General features: G+C 37.6%; 1 long non-coding RNA gene across 1 annotated transcript in view; it reads left to right on the top strand.

Moving 5' to 3' along the window:
• The window catches only part of LOC309839129, a 62,278-nt gene extending 59,946 nt beyond the window's left edge, over positions 1-2,332 (top strand). Inside the window, exon 7 of the long non-coding RNA XR_014298461.1 lies at positions 321-2,332. This is a non-coding gene — a long non-coding RNA (uncharacterized lncRNA). The remainder of the gene's footprint in view (positions 1-320) is intronic.
• The last annotated feature ends 18,031 nt before the right edge of the window (positions 2,333-20,363 follow it).

The raw sequence follows: 20,363 nt of genomic DNA, 5'->3' as shown, positions 1-20,363 counted from the left end.
ATAGGACATAAGGAAACAGTACAATGAAAGGTCAATACTTGGACGTTTGTCATTCCCCAGAGAATGATGGAATATCTAAAATAAAATTAGGAGCTGCTTTGGAGAAGGGTTTTAAAAGATTATTTCATAGAAGAAAGATTTAGAAGAGGGGAAACTTCCAGTTATATAAGATGGGCATTATAGCTTTTAAAGACATCTGTTCCCTGTATAGGTCATAGAGATTGATACCAGTATCAGCCTGTGGCTGATCAGGCCAGTTTAACTAAGCAGTTTCATGTTGCTGGAGAGATGCTGCCACTCTCTGTCTCTCACTTTGGCAGGTATTCATTCATCTGCAATGAGTCCAGTACCTGAAGGAGCAAGACAACAACAAGCATCCAGGGGGACAACAGTGTGGCCTTCTGAGTGAAGATAGCAACTGAAAAGATCATGGGATTGGCTGCATTAGGCTGGGTTTGTTTCTTTTTTGAAAATAAAAAATGTTCTCTTTTTGATGACAAAAGTAACAAGTGGTCATTGTTAAAAAATAAAGTGAAAGGTGTAAATTAAAAAGTAAATAATACCTATAATCTTATAACCCAGAAAATAATTCATAACATTTGCATGTATTTCCTTTTACTCTTTAAAATAAGTGTATATAACACAGTTTAAAAATAAAATTGACATTGTATATGTTATTCTCTAACTTTTCTCATTTGAGAATAAACAAGCATTCTCCTATATCATTAGCATTATTTAAAAATACAGTATTAAGTGTCACATAATATTTCATATGGTTCTAACAAAATTCATTTACAGTAAGTCCCCCTACATATGAACCTTCAAGTTGCAAACTTTCAAAGATGCGAACGTGTGTTCACATGTCCAGTCATGTAAGTTAGTTCACGTGTCTGGTGTACATTGTCACGTGCATGCATCTTCTACAAGTGGTTGTGCTTTTGTGTACTTTACTGTACCGTACTGTATAGAGCATAGTAGTACAGTATCTTTATTTCAGGCCCAGAATGTGAGTGAAACTGAAGCTTACCCAGCCGCCTAGCACAGGGAGATCAGCTCGGTGCTTTGTGACCACCTAGAGGGATGGGATAGGGAGGATGGGAGGGAGACGCAAGAGGGAAGAGATATGGGGATATATGTATATGTATAGCTGATTCACTTTGTTATAAAGCAGAAACTAACAAACCATTGTAAAGCAATTATACTCCAATAAAGATGTTAAATAAAAAAAGTATTTTTAAATTAAGGTTAAAAAAAAAATTGAAGCTTACCTATTGCTGATGATCCTTCAGCTCTACCGTCTCCCACCTCTTCTCCCTCCAGTCAGTAACTCTTCTTGCCTGTTCACTTGATGCCAGCCCCTGTATGCCAGCTGTTATACTGTACTAGTGTACTTTTCAAGGTACTGTACTTTAAGATTAAAAATGTTTTCTTTATTTTTTGTGTTTGTTTTTTATGTATTATTTGTGTAAAAGTATTATAAACCTATTATAGTACAGTACTATATAGCCTATTGTGTTAGTTGGGTACCTAGGCTAACTTTGTTGGACTTACAAACAAATTGGACTTATGAACACGCTCTTGGAATGGAACTTGTTTGTATATAGGGGACTTACTGTGGATGATCCCATGATGCAGACATTTTGGATATTATCAATTTTGCCTATAAAATTAAAATATAATGAACATAATTGCACATTAACCTTTATTGCATCTCTATTTCTTTAGAATAAATTTCTAGAATTGGAATTACTGAGTTTGATGAGAGCATTATTAGGGCACCTGAAAGGTGTTGTTGAATTGTCCTCAATATTGTACAAATAACATTCCCATCAGTGGTACATAAATGTGCATCAAAATATGCCCTTTCCTTTTATAAATCTCTCATCATTTGACAGGCAAAAATATCCATTTGTTTGAGATTTTTATTTCTAATTTGCATACACTAAAATTCATTCCTATCATGTATAGTTCTATAGTTTTGACAAGTATAGAGTCATGTATCCTTCCACTCCAGTACCATACACAATTGTTTTAGCATTAATAATTTCTCTTGATTGCTCTTTTTGTTGTAAACCCTTTCCCTCAATCCCTGGAAACCACCTATTTGTTCTCCATCCCTATGGTTTTGCCTTTTCCAGAAGGTTATATGAATGGAGTCGTGCAATATGTACACCTTTTGATCTGGCTTCTTTCACTTAGTAAAATGCATTTAAGTATCATCTATATTGTTATGTAAATCAATATTCATTATTTTTATTGTTGTACTTCACTATATGGATGTACCAGCTTTTAATCCATTCACTAATTGATGGACATGAGAGATATTTCCAGTTTAGGCCATTATGAATAAAGTTGCTATAAACTCTCAGGTACCAGTTTTGTGTAAATATAAATGTTCACTTCTATAGGGTAAATGCCTAGGAGTGAGAGTGAGTTAAACTTTTCCAAAGTTTCTGTATCACTTTACATTCCTACCACAAATATGAGTTCCAATTGCTCCACTTCTTCCACATCTTAACCAGCACTTGGCATTATCATGTTTTAAAAAATTTTACCCATTGGGTGTGTGGTGATCTCTAATTGTGGTTTTAATTTGCAGTGCCCTAATGGCATATGAGTTTGAACATCTTTTCATATGCTTATTTGCCATTTGAATATCTTCTTTGGTGCAGTCTCTGTTCAAATCTTTTGCCCTCCCCCTTCTTATTAGGTTGTTCTTTTTCTTACTGTTGAGTGTTTAGACTTCCTTATATATTCTTGATACAAGTCCTTTGTCAGATAGATTATTTGGAATTGGATTCTCCAAGTCTGTGGCTTGTCTTTCTATTAGCAGTGCCTTCTTCAGAGTAAGTGTTTAATTTGACAAAGTCCACTTTGTCAAATACATGACAATGTAATTTGGGGTGGGTATAAATGAAATTAAAATGTTCAAAGCCACTTAAATTATCCAGGTAGTGTTTAATACTACAAATATTTATTGTTGAAGTGAGACTCTAAGGATAAATCTAAAAGATCTGTCCTAGTCCTTAACACTGTGTAATCTCCTCGTCTTCAATGTGGGCAGGATCTGTTTCTTGCTTCTAACCAACAGGATATGGCGATCATCATTTTCATAAAAATGTTACATAATATTACATTTCCACGTGAAAATAGCCTCAAAATATACAGAGCATTAATTAATAGAAGTCCACAGAGAAACTGAAAAATCCACCAAGCAACTGAGAGAATTAAACAGCTCTTTTTCAATTGTTGAGAAATCCCATATACAAATCAACAGCATACAGAAAATTTAAACAACACAAATCACAAGCCTTACCAAATGGGAGTGGAAATACAAACACTTCTGCCTTGAAGGGTTACAGAAAACATAATTCATTTGAAGCACACTTGGAACAGTTACAAGAATTGATTCTGGGAGAGAGAGCAAGATGGCAGAGTAGCATGATGTGAAGCTCACCCTCTCCCACAAATACAGCAAAAATACATCTACATGTGGAGTGATTCTCACAGAATATCTACTAAACGCTGGCAGAAGACCTCAGACTTCTGAAAAGGCAAGTAAATCTCAACGTAACTGGGTAGGAAAAAAGAAAAAAAAAGCGAGCAAGGAATCAGGATGAGACCTGCGCCCCTGGGAGGGAGCTGTAAAATGGGAAAGGCTCCTGCGCCCTGGGAAGCCCCCTTACCGGCAGGGAGATTGGCCAAGACAGAAGGGGAGCTTCAGAGCCTCAGAGGAGAATGCAGCAACCAGTTTGCTGCAGCCAGAGCAGAGGGAGAACTGCACAGGTGGTCAGTGCTGCTGCCCAGCACTCCACAGCCTGACATGCACGTCCGCCAGTGTTGGTGGGGGCTGGTTGCTGGAACTCAGGCTTCAGAGATCAGAACCAGGAGAGGACTGGGGTTGGCTGTGTGTAGACAGACTGGGGTGGGGTGGGGGCGCTGGAATCCAGTGCGACTGTGGCTGGGTGTGTAAGCAGAGGAAGCCTGGGCCACTTTAGAGGCCAGTCGCCATTGTTTGCGGGGTGCATGTGGGGAGGGGTGGGACCAGATTGTAGACTTCTTCCTCTGTGTACACTCTCAGAGGGCAGGACACTGCCTGAATGGGCTCCAGAGGCAGTGGCAAGCCTCCACTGCTGCCTCCCCAGACGCTAGGAGCAGTTGTGGGACCCCACCACCTCCCACTCAGACACCAGGAGTGGTTGTGGGCCCCTGCTGACTCCCTCCCAGACCCTGGGAGTGGTCATGAACCCACCCAAATTCCAGTCGTTATTACAAGCTGCCTCCACTCCCATCACATGTCCCAAGTGCACGCCTGAGCTGCCTGCTTGAACTGAGAACCCCAAGACTGGGCATGAGCCACTGCATCTGCACACCCACCCCCTATCAAGGGGGGAACAACCAGCACACTCTGGGGAAAGAGGCGACAGGCATCCATACTAAAAACAGCCCTCACACCAAAAATATTAAACCCACACAAGCTACACAGGGACAACCTCACATAAATAGCCGTCCAAGACCACAGTAGGTAACTTTCTCCTAAACTCACAGAGTAAGAGAAATATAAGTAAAATTAAGGAACAGAGGAACAACTCCCAGTTAAAATATCAAGAGCATTCCCCTGGAAGAATTAACAATGAAACAGGTCTCTGACACTGAGTTTGTAGGTAACTTTCTCCTAAACTCACAGAGTAAGAGAAATATAAGTAAAATTAAGGAACAGAGGAACAACTCCCAGTTAAAATATCAAGAACATTCCCCTGGAAGAATTAACAATGAAACAGGTCTCTGACACTGAGTTCAAAAAGGAGATAATGATAATGAAGGAATTAAGAAAGGCTATCAAAAGAAATGCAGAGCACTGTAAAAAGGAACTAGAAACTATAAAGAGGAACCAGGAAAAATTAGAAAACTCATTTACAGAGATGAAAGCTGAGCTAAAGGCAATGAATAGCAGAATGAATAATGCAGAAGAATGAATAAGTGACCTGGAAGACAGAATAATGGAAATCACCCAATCAGGACAGCAGACAGAAAGCCAAATAAAAAAAAAAAGAAAAAAAATAGTATGAGACAGATGGGATAATATAAAGTGTGCCAACCCACACATAATAGGGATTCCAGGAAAAGAAACAGAAAAGGAGACCAAAAATATACTTGAAGAAATTATGTCTGAAAACTTCCCAAACCTAAAGAAGGAAACAGATATCCAGGTACAGGAAGCACAGAGGGTCCCAAGCAGGATAAACACAAACAGACCTACACCAAGACATATTATAATAAAAATGGCAAAAGTTAAAGATAAAGAGGGAATTCTAAAGGCAGCAAGAGAAAAACAAAGAGTGAATTACAAGGGAACCCCCATTAGGCTATCAACTGATTTCTCTACAGAAACGTTGCAGGCCAGAAGGGAGTGGCAAGATATATTCGAAGTCCTGAAAGGGAAAAATTTGCAAACTAGGATACTCTACCCAGGAAGATTATCATTTAGAATAGAAGGAGAGATAAAGAATCTCTCATAGCAATACTAAACCTATCCTAAAGGAAATATTGAAAGGTCTTCTCTAAATAGAAAAGAAGTAAGAATCCATAGGGAAGACAAAATCACAATTGGAAAATAAATCACTTAAATAAGCCAGCACACAGATTAAAAACAAAAAAATTTCTGTGAAAGTGATGACAACCACAATGAACAACACAAGAATGAACATGAAGATGTAAAAGAGGACATTGAAATCATAAGACATGGGGGAGGAGAGTAAGAAAACGTAGATTTTTTCCCCCTAGAAAGTGTTTGAGCCTATATGACTACTAGTTTAAGGCAAGTAGATATAGGAAGGGGTTAACATACTTGAAAAACAGGGTAACCACAAATCAAAAACATACAGTAGATTCACAAAAACCAAAAAGAAGAGAACACAAGTACAATACAAAAGAAAATCATCAAGTCACAAAAGGAAAAAGAAAGGAAGAAGAAATACAGAATCAATGGAAAAACAAGGTTCAAAATGGCAATAAATACATATCTATCAATGATTACCTTAAATGTCAGTGGACTAAATGCTCCAATCAAAAGAGAGAGTGACAGATTGGATTAAAAAAAAAAAAACAGGAGCCTATGATATGCTGCCTACAGGAGACCCACTCTGGGGCAAAGGACACACATAGATTGAAAGTGAGGGGATGGAAAAAGATATTTCATGCAAACGGAAATGACAAGAAAGCAGAGGCCTCAGTACTCATATCAGAAAAAATAGACTTTAAAACAAAGGCCATAAAGAAGATAAAGAAGGACACTATATAATGACAAAAAAGATCAACATAAGAAGAGGATTTTACACTCATCAACATATATACACCTAATATAGTAGCACCCACATAGATAAAACAAATACTAACAGACATAAAGGGAGAAACTGACAGGAATACAATAATAGTAGGAGACTTTAACACCCCACTCACATCAATGGACAGATCTTCCAGACAGAGAATCAATAAGGCAACAGAGATGCAAAGTGATACAATAGAGCAGTTAGACTTAATTGATATTTTCAGGACATTACACTAAAAAAAACCTAGAATACATATTATTTTCAAGTGCACGTGCAACATTCTCTAGGACTGACAACATACTAGGGCACAAAACAAGCTTCCACAAGTGTAAGAGTATAGAAGTTATCTCAAGCATCTTTTCTGACCACAATGGCATGAAACTAGAAATTAACCACAGAAAAAGAAATGAGAATAAAAAGATTACATGGAGACTAAACAACATGCTACTACAAAACAAATGGGTGAATGATGTAATCAAAGAGGAAATTAAAAAATACCTTGATACAAATGACAATGAAAATATAACCATACAGAATCTATGGGATGCAGCAAAAGCAGTTATTAGAGGGAAGTTCACAGTGATACAGGCCTTCCTCAAAAAATAAGAAAAATCTCAAACAACCTAACTTATCACTTAAAAGAATTAGAAAAAGAAGAACAAACAAAACCTAAAGACAGCAGAAGGAAGGAGATAATAAAGATCAGAGAGGAAATGAACAAAATAGAGAACTAAAAAACAATTTAAAAAAAGTCAATAAAACCAAGAGCTCGTTCTTTCAAAAGATAAACAAAATTGACAAACCTCTGCCCAGGCTCACCAAGAACCAAAGAGAGAACGTAAATAAACAAAATAAGAAATGAAAAAGGAGGCATAACAACTGATACTGCAGAAATACAAAAAAAATAAGGGAATACTATGAATAATTATTAGCCAACAAATTCAACAACCTAGAAGAAGTGGACAAGTTTCTAGAAACATACAGCCCACCAAAATTGAATCAAGAAGAAATAGATAATTTGAATAGACTGATCACTAGAACTGAAATAGAATCTGTAATTTAAAAACTCCCTACAAACAGAAGTGCAGGACCAGATGGTTCCAGAGGCAAATTCTACCAAACATACAGAGAATTTATACCAATCCTTTTCAAACGCTTCCAGAAAACTGAACAAGAGGGAACACTTGCAAGGACATTCTATGAAGCCACCATCACCCTGATACAAAAACCAGAGAAAGACACTACCAAAAAAGAAAATTACGGGCCAATATCTTTGATGAATGTAGATGCAAAAATTCTCAACAATATATTAGTAAACTGAATCCAACAGCACATAAAAAAGATCATACAACACAACCAAGTGGGATTCATCCCAAGTTTACAATGATGGTTCAACATATACAAATTAATCAACGTGATACATCACATCAATGAAAGAAAAGACAAAAAATACATGATCATCTTAATAGATGCAGAAAAAGCATTTGACAAAATTCAACATCCATTCATGATAAAAACTCTTACCAAAGTGGGTACAGAGGGAACATATCTCAAAATAATAAAAGCTATTTATGACAAACCCACAGCCAATATAATACTCAATGTTGAAAAGTTGAAAGCCTTCCCACTAAAATCTGGAACAAGACAAGGATGCCCATTCTCACCACTTCTCTTCAACATAGTGTTGGAAATCCTAGCCACAGAAATCAGACAAGGAAAAGAAATAAAAAGTATCAAAGTTGGAAGGGAACAGGTGAAATTTTCATTATATGCAGATGATATGATACTATATATAGAAAACCTTAAAGATTCCACACAAAAGCTACTAGAATTGATCAGTGAATTTAGCAAGGTAGCAGAATACAAGATTAACATACAGAAAAAAGATTGCATTTCTTTACACCAAAAATGAAATATCAGAAAGGGAAGGTAAAAACAAATACCTTTTTAAATTGCAGCTCCAAAAATAAAATACTGAGGAATAAATTTGACCAAGGAGGTGAAAGACTTATACACTGAGAACTATAAAACATTAATAAAGGAAACTGAAGATGATTCAACGAAGTAGGAAGATATCCCATGCTCTTCAACTGGAAGAATTAATATTGTTAAAATGACCATACTACCCAAATCAATCTACAGATTTAATGTGATCCCTATTAAATTACCCATGACGTTTTTCACAGAAATAGAACAAATAATCCTAAAACTCATATGGAACCATAAAAGACACAGAATTGCTAAAGCAATCCTGAAGAAAGGGAACAAAGCAGGAGGCATAACCATCCAAGACTTCAAACAATACTACAAAGCTACAGAAATCAAACAGCATGGTAATGGCACAAAAACAAACTTATGGATCAATGGAAGAGAATAGAGAGCTCAGAAATAAACCTACACACCTATGGTCAATTAACCTTCAACAAAGGAGGCAAGAATATACAGTGGGAGAAGACAGTCTCTACAAGTGTCAGTGGGAAAGTTGGATAGCCACATGTAAGTCGATGAAATTAGAACCTACCCTCTCGCCATACACAAAAATAAACTCAGAGGGCTTATAGACTTAAACATGACATGACACCATAAAACGCCTAGAAGGGAACATAGGCAAAACATTCTCTGACATATATCGTACAAATGTTTTCTTAGGTCAGTCTCCAAGGCAATAGAAATAAAAATAAAAATAAGCATATGGGACCTAATCAAACTTACAAGCTTTTGCACAGCAAAGGAAACCATAAACAAAACAAAAAGACAACCTAGAGAATTGGAGAAAATATTTGCAAATAATGAAACTGACAAGGGCTTAATTTCCAAAACATACAAACAGCTCATACAACTCAACCACAAAAATACAAACAACCCAATCGGAAAGAGGGCAAAAGACCTAAAGAGACATTTCTTCAAAGAAGAAATACAGATGGCCAATAAGTACATGAAAAGATGCTCAACATCGTTAATTATTAGAGAATTGCAAATCAAAACTACAATGAGCTACCACCTCACGCCAGTCAGAATGGCCATCATTAAAATGTTGACAAATAATAAATGCTGGAGAAGGTGTAGAGAAAAGGGAACCCCCCTACAGTGTTGATGGGACTGTAAGTTGGGGCAGCCACTATGGAAAACAGTATGGAGGTTCCTCAGAAAACTAAAAGTAGAATTACCATATGATCCAGCAATCCCACTCCTGGGCATATATCCAGACAAAACTATAAATCAAAAAGATACATGAGGGACTTCCCTGGTAGCACAGTGGTTATGAATTCACCTGCCAATGCAGAGGACACAGGTTCGAGCCCTGGTCCAGGAAGATCCCACATGGTGTGGAGCAACTAAGCCTGTGTGCCACAATTACTGAGTCTGTGCTCTAGAGCCCATGAGCCACAACTACTGAACCCTCATGCCACAACTACTGAAGCCCATGCGCTTAGAGCCTATGCTCTGCAACAAGAGAAGCCACGGCAATGAGAAGCCCGCATACCACAACGAAGAGTAGCCCCCACTTGCCACAACTAGAGAAAGCCCGCATATAGCAATGAAGACCCAACACAGCCAAAAATAAATATAAATTTATATATAAAAAAGATACATGCACTGCTGTGTTCATAGCAGCACTATTCACAATAGCGAAGACATGGAAACAACAAAAATGCCCATTGACAGGTGAGTGGATAAAGAAGATGTGCATATATACAATGGAATATTACTCGGCCATAAAAAAGAACGATATAATGCCATTTGCAGCAACATGCATGCAACTAGAGATTATCATACTAAGTGAAGTAAGAAAGAGAAAGACAAATACCATATGATATTACTTATATGTGGAATCTAAAATATGACACAAATGAACCTATCTATGAAACAAAAACTGAATCAGGGACATAAAGAATAGACTGGTGGTTGCCAAGGGGGAGACGGGTGGGAGAGGGTTGGATTGGGAGTTTGGGATTAGCAGATGAAAACTGATATATATACAATGGATAAATAGGGGACTTCCCTGGTGCTCCAGTGGTTAAGAATCCACCTTCTAATGCAGGGGACATGGGTTTGATCCCTGGTCAGGGAATTAAGATTCTACATGCCACAGGGCAACTAACCCCGTGCACCACAATTACAGGGCCCATGCGCTCTAGAGCCCTGTGCCACAACTAGAGAGAAGCTCACATACCACAATGAAGAGCACGTGTGCCACAATGAAGAGCCCACATGCTGCAACAAAATATCCCACATGCCACAATGAATATCCCAGGTACTTCAGCTAAGACCCAATGCAGCCAAAAATAAAATATTTTTTAAAAAGGAGAAAAGTTACTTAAAAAACAAAGAATGGATAAATAACAAGGTCCTACTACATAGCACAAGGAACTATATTCAATATCCTGTGATAAACCATAATGGAAAAGAATATGAAAAAGAATGTGTATATATGTATAACTGAGTCACTTTGCTGTACAGCAGTAATTAAGAGAACACTGTAATTCAACTATAATTCAATAAAAAATAAATTTAAAAAAATGTCAGTTCTGCCTCAATGTCCGGAGAAGCTTATTTAGATTCATAATATACTAGACAGTGTTCCAGTGGGATAAATGGCACAGATTCATTAGAATGATTCAAGAAAGTTTTAATAAAGGGACTCTTTTCAAAGATATGTGTGAGGAATTAGAAAACCATTAGGGGTTAAAAAAGAGTTTAGGAACACTAAGAGTGAAGATGAAATTATTTTTAATTCCAGAAATGACAAGGAGAGGGAGTGGCTACAAGAACTTGAGAACTGTGGGCAGAGACACTCTTAGTGGAGTCGTGCACTGTATTTGACGAATACAGTCAGCCCAAGTTCCTCACATGGAGAGAACCATGGAAATATAAAACAAAACCTCATCCCTTTCTGATTTCTTACTCTTGTTCTCCACTGACTAATCCAACTGGAAGCCAAAAAACAATTATATAGCCTATTGTTTTATCATGAAAAAAAAAAACTACTAGAGAAAATACCAGTTACTAGAGAAATACCAATTGAGGGGCATTTTACAAAATACCCGAATAATACTTTCCCCAAATATCAAGGCCATCAAAAATAAGGTACAAAAGTGTCACAACCAAGAAGAGACTAAGAAGACATGATCACTAAATGTAATGTAGTATTCTAGATGGGATCGTAGAACAGAAAAAAAAAAAGGGTATTAGGTAAAAACTGAGCAAATCTGCATGAAGTATGGGCTTTAGTTAATAATAAAGTATCAGCTTTAGTTTACTAATTCTAAAATATGTACGATAACAATGAAAGATGTTAAACGCAGGGAGAACTAGGTGTGAGTATATGGAAAATTTCTGTACCATCTTTGCAATTTTCTGTAAATCAAGAATTGTTCTAAAAAATAGTTTATTAAAAAATAAAATTCAAAAAAAGAATTGATTCTCCATAAATTATTTACTAATTTTAAAGAACTGGTATCATAGCAACCATGTTATCTTACCACAATGCAATTAAGTTATATACGAAAAAGAAGGTAAATAAAACATCTACATATATTGTATAATTTAAAACACACTTCTAAATATATGAATCAAAGAAGATATCATGAGGGACATCTTAAAATACTTAAATGTTTAAAAATAATACATATAAAAACCTATGAGATATGATGAAAGCATGTTTTAAGGGAAGTTTATAGCCTTAAATATTTATATTAGATGAGGGGGTGAAAATTAAACAGCTAGGTATCCAATCTAAGAATATAGTAAGAAAAAATGGGAAGGGGGAGTAGAAGGAAGAAGGTATTAAAGGCAAACCATAAATTCATAAAATAGAAAACAAAGACAAAATAAAGGTCAATAAAACCCCATATTTGTTTGTTTTACAAAACTAATAAAATAGACAAACATTTGGGAGATTCATCAAGATGATATACAATGAAATAATATAAAAGGGAAATCATAACAAAGGAAAAAAGATTAAGAAGAGCAAGGAACAGTTTTAACAATTTATGTCAATAGGATTGAAAATTTAGAGGAAATAGATGAATTCCTAGAAAAATGTGGCTTAACAAAACCAACTCAAGAAATAATAGGAAAGCTGTATAGTCCCATAAAATATTTAGTTTTTAAAATGAGACCTAACTATATGCTTTCTACCAGAAACACATTTCAAATAAAAGTACATAGATAATATTATATTATGCAAACACAAATCAAAAGGAAGTTGGAATGGCTATATTAACATTAAAAAGTAGACTTCAGAAGAAGAAATATCCCTAGGATAAATAGTGACATTACACAATGATAAAGATTGCACTATACCAAGAAGACATAACAATACCTGAACCAAGAACTGACAGAACTGAAAGGAGATAGAAAAATCCACAATTATATCTGGAGATTTCAATACTTTACTCTTAAGAATTAATAGCAAGGCATCACACTCCCTAATCTAAACTATACTACAAAGCTATAGTAATCAAAACATTATGGTGTTGGCACAAAAGCAGACATAGATTGATGGAACAGGATAGAAAGCCCAGAAATAAACCCACACACTTATAGTCAATTAATCTATGACAAAGGAGGCAAGAATATACATGGAGAAAAGACAGTATCTTCAGAAACTGGTGCTGGGAAAGTTGGACAGTTGCATATAAAAAGAATGAAATTAGAACATTCTCTAACACCATATACAAAAATAAACTCAAAGTAGTTTAAATACCGAATTGTAAGATCAGAAACCATAATCTTACTAGGGGAAAATATAGACAGAACATTTTGACATAAATCATAGCAATATTTCTTGGCTATGTCTCCCCAGGCAAGGGAAGCAAAAGCAAAAATAAACAAATGGGACTACATCAAACTAAAATGCTTCTGCACAGTGAAGGAAACCATTAACAAAATGATATTGAAACCTACTAAATATAGGGAGAAGATATTTACAAATCATATATCTAACAAGGGGTTAATATCCAAAATAGATAAATAACTTGTACAACTGAATAACAAATAAAAAACAATTCAATTTAAAATATGGGAAGGTAATTTGAATAGACTATACAAACAACACACACACACACACACACACACACACAATGGAATACAACTCAGCCATAAAGAAGAATGAAATATTTCCATATGTGACATGGGTGGATGTTGTGTGTATTATGCTAAGCAAGATAAGCCAGACAGTGAAGACAAATACCATATGATTTCACTTATATTTGGAATCTAAAAACAAAACAAATTGAACAAACAAAAGAAAAAAAAAGAACCTCTGACTTCCCTGGTGGCACACTGGTTAAGAATCCACCTGCCAATGCAGGGGACATAGAACCAGGTTCTATCCCTGGTTCAGGAAGATCCCACACGCCACGGAGCAACTAAGCCCATACACCACAACTACTGAGCCTGTGCTATAGAGCCCGCGACTCACAACTACTGAGTTCATGTGCCACAACTACTGAAGCCTGCACACCCCAACTACTGAAGCTTGTGTACTCTAGCGTCCATGTGCTGCAACTACTGAGCCCGCATGCTGCAGCTACTGAAGCCCGCACCACCTAGAGCCTGTGCTTTGCAACAAGAGAAGCCACTGCAGTAAGAAGCCTGCACACCACAATGAAGAGTAGCCCACACACGCCACAACTAGAGAAAGACCGCACACAGCAATGAAGACCCAACACAGTCAAAAAATTTTAAAATGTTCTATATATTAAAAAAAAAAACCTCATAGATACAGAGAACAGATTGGTTGTTGCTAGAGAGGAGGGGTTTAGAGGGTGGGCAAAATGGGTGAAGGGGATAAGGAAGTACAAATTTCCAGTCATAAAATAAATAAGGCTTTGGTTTGCCCAAGGACTACCTTTACTATGGGCATTTTCCATTCAGTAGGCTTCAGTATATCTTTTCTCCTGGTCCATTCTTTCATTCATATTGTCATTATTGCATTCATTTTACTGCTATAAAATGGTATGTTTTCATGAATGTCTTCTCTATATTAGATGATAGGCTTCTTTACAGTATTTTGTAACACTAGTACCTTGTGCATAGTAGGCTTCTGATAATGTGCTGTGTGGCTGATTAGTGTATCGATAAATGAACACATCTAAGTCTGTCTTTTAGCCCAATGTCTTTTTCTTGTAATACATCCAGTCTCCTGACACTTAAATGTCAACAACATCTGTGAGGAAGGACTTATAGTGTTAATGTATAAATGACAATGCTTTCCCCCTCTTCCTATATGAAAGAAATAAACAGGGGTTAAAAACACATTGAAAGACTGCCTGTTGGGAGAGTGTGTGCTCTAGAGCTTGAGCTCACACCTCTCCATTCTTCAGTCTGAGAATAGAGTTTCCTCTGCTTCTGAACCAAACTTGGTCTCCTTTGGGCACAAGCCACACCAGTCAGAAGGACCTGTGTTGAAAGCCATGTGGCTGACAGGGTCTTGGTGCTCCAGCTGGGTATCAGGCCTGAGCCTCTGAGGTGGGAGAGCTGATTTCAGGACATGGGACCACCAGAGACCTGCTGGTCCTATGTAATATCAATCTGCGAGAGCCCTCCAAAATCTCCGTCTCAATGTTAAAACCCAGCTCCACTAAACGACCAGCAAGTTCCAGTGCTGGACACCCCATGCCAAACAACCAGCAAGACAGGAACAAAACCCCACCCATTAGCAGAGAAGCTGCCTAAAATCATATTAAGTTCACAGATACCCAAAAACACACCACCAGACACGGTCCTGCCCACCAGAAAGACAAGATCCAGCCTCTTCCACCAGAACACAGGCACCAGTCCCCTCTACCAGGAAGCCTACAAAACCCACTGAACAAACTTTACCCAATGGTGACAGACACCAAAAACAACGGGAACTACGAACCTACAGCCTGTGAAAAGGAGACCCCAAACACAGTAAGTTAAGCAAAATGAGAAGATAGAGAAATACGCAGCAGATGAAGGAGGAAGGTAAAAACCCACCAGACCAAACAAATGAAGAGGAAATACGTACTCTACCTGAAAAAGAATTCAGAGGAATGATAGTAAAGATGACACAAAATTTTGGTAATAGAATAGAGAAAATATGAGAAATGTTTAACAAGGACCTAGAAGAACTAAAGAACAAACAAACAATGGTGAACAACACAATACATGAAATTAAAAATTCTCTAGAAGGAATCAATAGAATAACTGAGGCAGAAGAACAGATAAGTGACCTGGAAGATAAAATAGTGGAAATAACTAACACAGAGCAGAACAAAGACAAAAGAATGAAAAGAATTGAGGGCAGTCTCAGAGACTTCTGGGACAACATTAAATGCACCAACATTAGAATTATAGGGGTCCCAGAAGAAGAAGAGAAAAGAAAGGGACTGAGAAAATACTTGAAGAGATTATAGTTTAAAACTTCCCTAATATGGGAAAGGAAATAGTCAATCAAGTCCAGGAAGCACAGAGTCCCATACAGGATAAGTCCAAGGAGAAACACATCAAGACAAATATTAATCAAACTATCAAAAACTAAATGCAGGGCTTCCCTGGTGGCACAGTGGTTGGGAGTCCGCCTGCCGATGCAGGGGACGTGGGTTCGTGCCCCGGTCCGGGAAGGTCCCACATGCCACGGAGCAGCTGGGCCCGTGAGTCATGGTCGCTGAGCCTGTGCGTCCGGACATATCCATAACTATCTTAAATGTAAATGGATTAAATGCACCCACCGAGAGACATAGACTGGATGAATGGATACAAAAACAAGACCCGAATATATGCTGTCTACAAAGACCCACTTCAGACCTAGGGACACATGCAGACTGAAAGTGAGGGGATGGAAAAAAATATTCCATGCAAAACGAAATCAAAAGAAAGCTGGAGAAGCAATTCTCATATCAGAAAAAATAGACTTTAAAATAAAGACTATTACAAGAGACAAAGAAGGACACTACATAATGATCAAGGGATTGATCCAAGAAGAAGATATAACAATTGTAAATATTTATGCACCTAACTTAGGAGCACATCAATACATAAGGCAAATGCTAACAGCCATAAAAGGGGAAATCAACAGTAACGCAATAATAGTAGGGAGAATGTAACACCCCACTTTCACCAAAGGACAGATCAACAAAAATGAAAATAAATAAGGAAATAAGAGCTTTAAATGATACATTAAACATGATGGACTTAACTGATATTTATAGGACATTCCATCCAAAAACAACAGAATACACTTTCTTCTCAAGTGCTCATGGAACATTCTCCAGGATAGAACGTGTCTTGGGTCAGAAATAAAGCCTTGGTAAATTAAAAAAAATAGAAATCGTGTCAAGTATCTCTTCCGACCAAAACACTATGACACTACATAACAATTACAGGAAAAAAGCTGTAAAAATATAGAAACACATGGAGGCTAAACAATATGCTACTAAATAACCAAGAAATCACTAAAGAAACCAAAGAGGAATAAAAAAAATACACAGAAACAAATGACAATGAAAACACGACAACCCAAAACCTATGGGATGCAGGAAAAGGGGATGCAGTTCTAACAGGGAAGTTTATAGCAATACAATTCTACCTCAAGAAACAAGAAACATCTCAGATAAACTACCTAATCTTACACCTAAAGCAATTAAAGAAAGACCAAAAATTCCCCAAAGTTAGGAGAAGGAAAGATCATAAAGATCAGATCAGAAATAAATGAAAGAGAAATGAAGAAAACAATAGCAGAGATCAAAAAAACTAAAAGCTGGTTCTTTGAGAAGATAAACAAAATTGATAAGCCATTACACAGACTCATCAACAAAAAGGAGAAGACTCAAATCAATAGAATTAGAAATGAAAAAGGAGAAGTAACAACTGACCCTGCAGAAATACAAAGGATCATGAGATAATACTACAAGAAACTATATGCCAATAAAATGGACAACATGGAAGAAATGGACAAATTCTTAGAAAAGCACAACCTTCCGAGACTGAACCAGGAAGAAATAGAAAATATAAACTGCCAATCACAAGCACTGAAATTGAAACTGTGATTTAAAATCTTCCAACAAACAAAAGCCCAGGACCAGATGGCTTCACAGGCGAATTCTATCAAACATTTAAAGAAGAGCTAACACCTATCCTTCTCAAAATCTTCCAAAATATAACAGAGAGAAGAACACTCCCAAACTTATTGTAGGGAGGCACCATCACCCTGATACCAAAACCAGACAAAGATGTCACAAAAAAAGAAAACTACAGGCCAATATCACTGATGAACATAGATGCAAAAATCCTCAACAAAATACTAGCAAACAGAATCCAGCAGCACATTAAAAGGATCATACACCATGATGAAGTAGGGTTTGTCCCAGGAATGAAAGGATTCTTCAATATACACAAATCAATCAATGTGATACACCATATTAACAAGATTAAGGATAAAAATCATATGATAATCTCAATAGATGCAGAAAAAGTTTTCAAAAATATTCAACACCGATTTATGATAAAAACTCTCCAAAATGTGGACATAGAGGGAAACTACCTCAACATTTCTTGTAAGTCTGGTTTAGTGGTAATGAATCCTTAATTTTTGCTTGTCTGGAAAACTCTATCTCTTCTTCAATTCTGAATGATAACTTTGTTGGATAGAAGATTCCTGGTTGGAATTTTTTTCTTTCAGCACTTTGAATATATTTTGTCATTCCCTTCTTGCCTGCAAAGTTTGTGCTGTAAAACCTGCTGATAGCCTTACGGAGGTTCCCTTGTATGTAACAGGTTGTATTTTTCTTGCTGCTTTAAATATTCTATTCTTGTCTTTAATATTTTTTTAAAAAATTAATTTATTTATTTTTGGCTGTGTTGGGTCTTCATTGCTGCACAGCGGCTTTCTCTAGTTGTGGCAAGCGGGGGCTACTCTTGGTTGCGGTGCACAGGCTTCTCATTGCAGTGGCTTCTCTTGTTGTGGAGCACAGGGTCTAGGTGCATGGGCTTCAGTGGTTGTGGTGTGTGGGCTCAGTAGTTGTGGATTGTGGGCTCTAGAGCACAGCCTCAGTAGTTGTGGCACACAGGCTTAGCTGCTCCGTGGCATGCGAGATCTTCCTGGACCAGGGCTCAAACCTGTGTCCCCCGCATTGGGAGGTGGATTCTTAACCACTGTGCCACCAGGGAAGTCCCTCCTTGTCTTTAACTTTTGTCATTTTAAATATAATGTGTCTTCATGTGGGTCTCTTTGGGTTCATTTTACTTGTAATTTTCTGGGCTTCCTGGATATGGATTTCTGTTTCCTTCCCCAATTTGGGAAAGTTTTTAGCCGTTATTTCTTCAAATAAGATTTCTGCCTCTTTCCCTCTCTTTTGCTTCTCCTTCTGGGGGCCCTATAATGTGAATGTTAGTCTGCTTTATGTTGTTCTTTAAGTCCCTTAATCTGTCTTCACATTAAAAAAAATTTTTTTTAATTTTCTTGCTACTCTGATTGGATGAGTTCCCTTGCCTTGTCTTTGAGTAGACTGATGCTTCTGCTTCATCTAGTCTTCTCTTGGACCTCTCTAGTGTATTTTTCATTTCAGTTGTATTCTTCAGCTCTGTGACTTTTATTTGGTACTTTCTTAAATTTTGCACCTCTTTGTTGAAGTTCTCACTGTGTTCATCCATTCTTCTACCCAGTCCAGTATTTTTATGACCATTACTTTGAACTCTTTATCAGGTAAATTTTATATCTGTTTCATTAAGTTATTTTTTTCTGAGGTTTCCTTTTGTGCATGCATTTGGAATATATTTTTTTGTTTCTTCATTTTGCTTGACTCTCTGTGTTGGTTGCTCTACAGTAGATGAAACAACCACCTCTCCCATTCTTGAAGGAGTGGCTTCATGTAGGAAATGAAACTTTTCATTCATTCCTGCCCCAGCCTTTTTTCATCTCTCAACCATCTGTACTTATCCAATCAGTCTATTATATTTGTAACAGCTCCCAGTAGTTGAGGATGTGTCAATACTTGTTAGTGTCACAAAGGGGAGGATCTCAGCACCTGGATTCAGGGTAACTGGAAGACAGACCCTCAGGCAGTAGCTTTTAAAAGTATATCTGTATCTATATCTTTGTCTATATCTATATCCACAGTCACGAGGGGCTGCAAGCATTAGCCTCAGTGGCTACCAAAACCAGGCAATCTAGAGGTGTCTCCTGTGCAGCAGTCACAAAATCTGTGGCTCCAGATGAGTGGATAAGCTGCTTTCTGGGAGATATCAGTGAACTGAAATAAGGCAAAGGGAGAGTTCCAAGATGGCATCCACAATCTACGTTCCTTGAGAGCAGTTCTGTAGGCCACTAAGTGTGGCCAAACCTGAAGCCTGATCCTCAGTCTGGAGCTCTAGGACAAATAAAGTGGCCTCCTTCACAGAAAGACAGGGGGAGTATGTGTGTCTAATTCTGCTGTCTGTGCAATGCCCTGGGGTGGTAGCCTGCTGAGAACTGTCCCTCTGATTGCTGCAGTCCTGTGGGACTCAGGAATGCAAACCATTCTGGCCACCAGTGCCAAGCAATCAGGGGTTATCCTCTGGGCATCAACCATAAGATCCAGGAACCAGACACATGTAAAGCTCGCCTCCAAGAGACACCAGTGCTCTGGAGCATGGCAGAGGGTGAGTGTGAAGATAGTGCCTGCCCTCCAAGGTCTCTGGAAAGGACTACAGTCAGCCTCTAGATGCATGTTTAATTAGAACCCTGTCCCTCAGGTCACAGTTATGATGATTAGCTAATAGGCCTCTTTCACAGAAAGACCAAGTTCTTGGGTTTATTGTCTCTTGCTATGCCCTGGAGGTGGTAGTTGTTTATGAACTCTTTTTCCATTGGCAGTAGTACAGTGGGACCCAGGAGCATAAGCCCCACTGGCCACCAGAGCCAGGCAATAATCACAAAAGCTGGGGTGCTAAATAAGAGTATGAGCTTCTTTGTGGGTGACACAAATTATTACAGTCTCATGGTACCAGAAAAGGTAACTCCCCTGGCCTCCAGAGCCAGGCAATGAAGAGACATTCCCTGGGTGTCAGCTGCCAAAAATTGGGACA

This window comes from Grampus griseus, assembly GCF_964374135.1.
Source record: "Grampus griseus genome assembly, chromosome: X".
In the NCBI taxonomy this organism is placed as follows: domain Eukaryota; kingdom Metazoa; phylum Chordata; class Mammalia; order Artiodactyla; family Delphinidae; genus Grampus; species Grampus griseus.
This window is presented reverse-complemented; position numbering and strand designations above follow the sequence as displayed.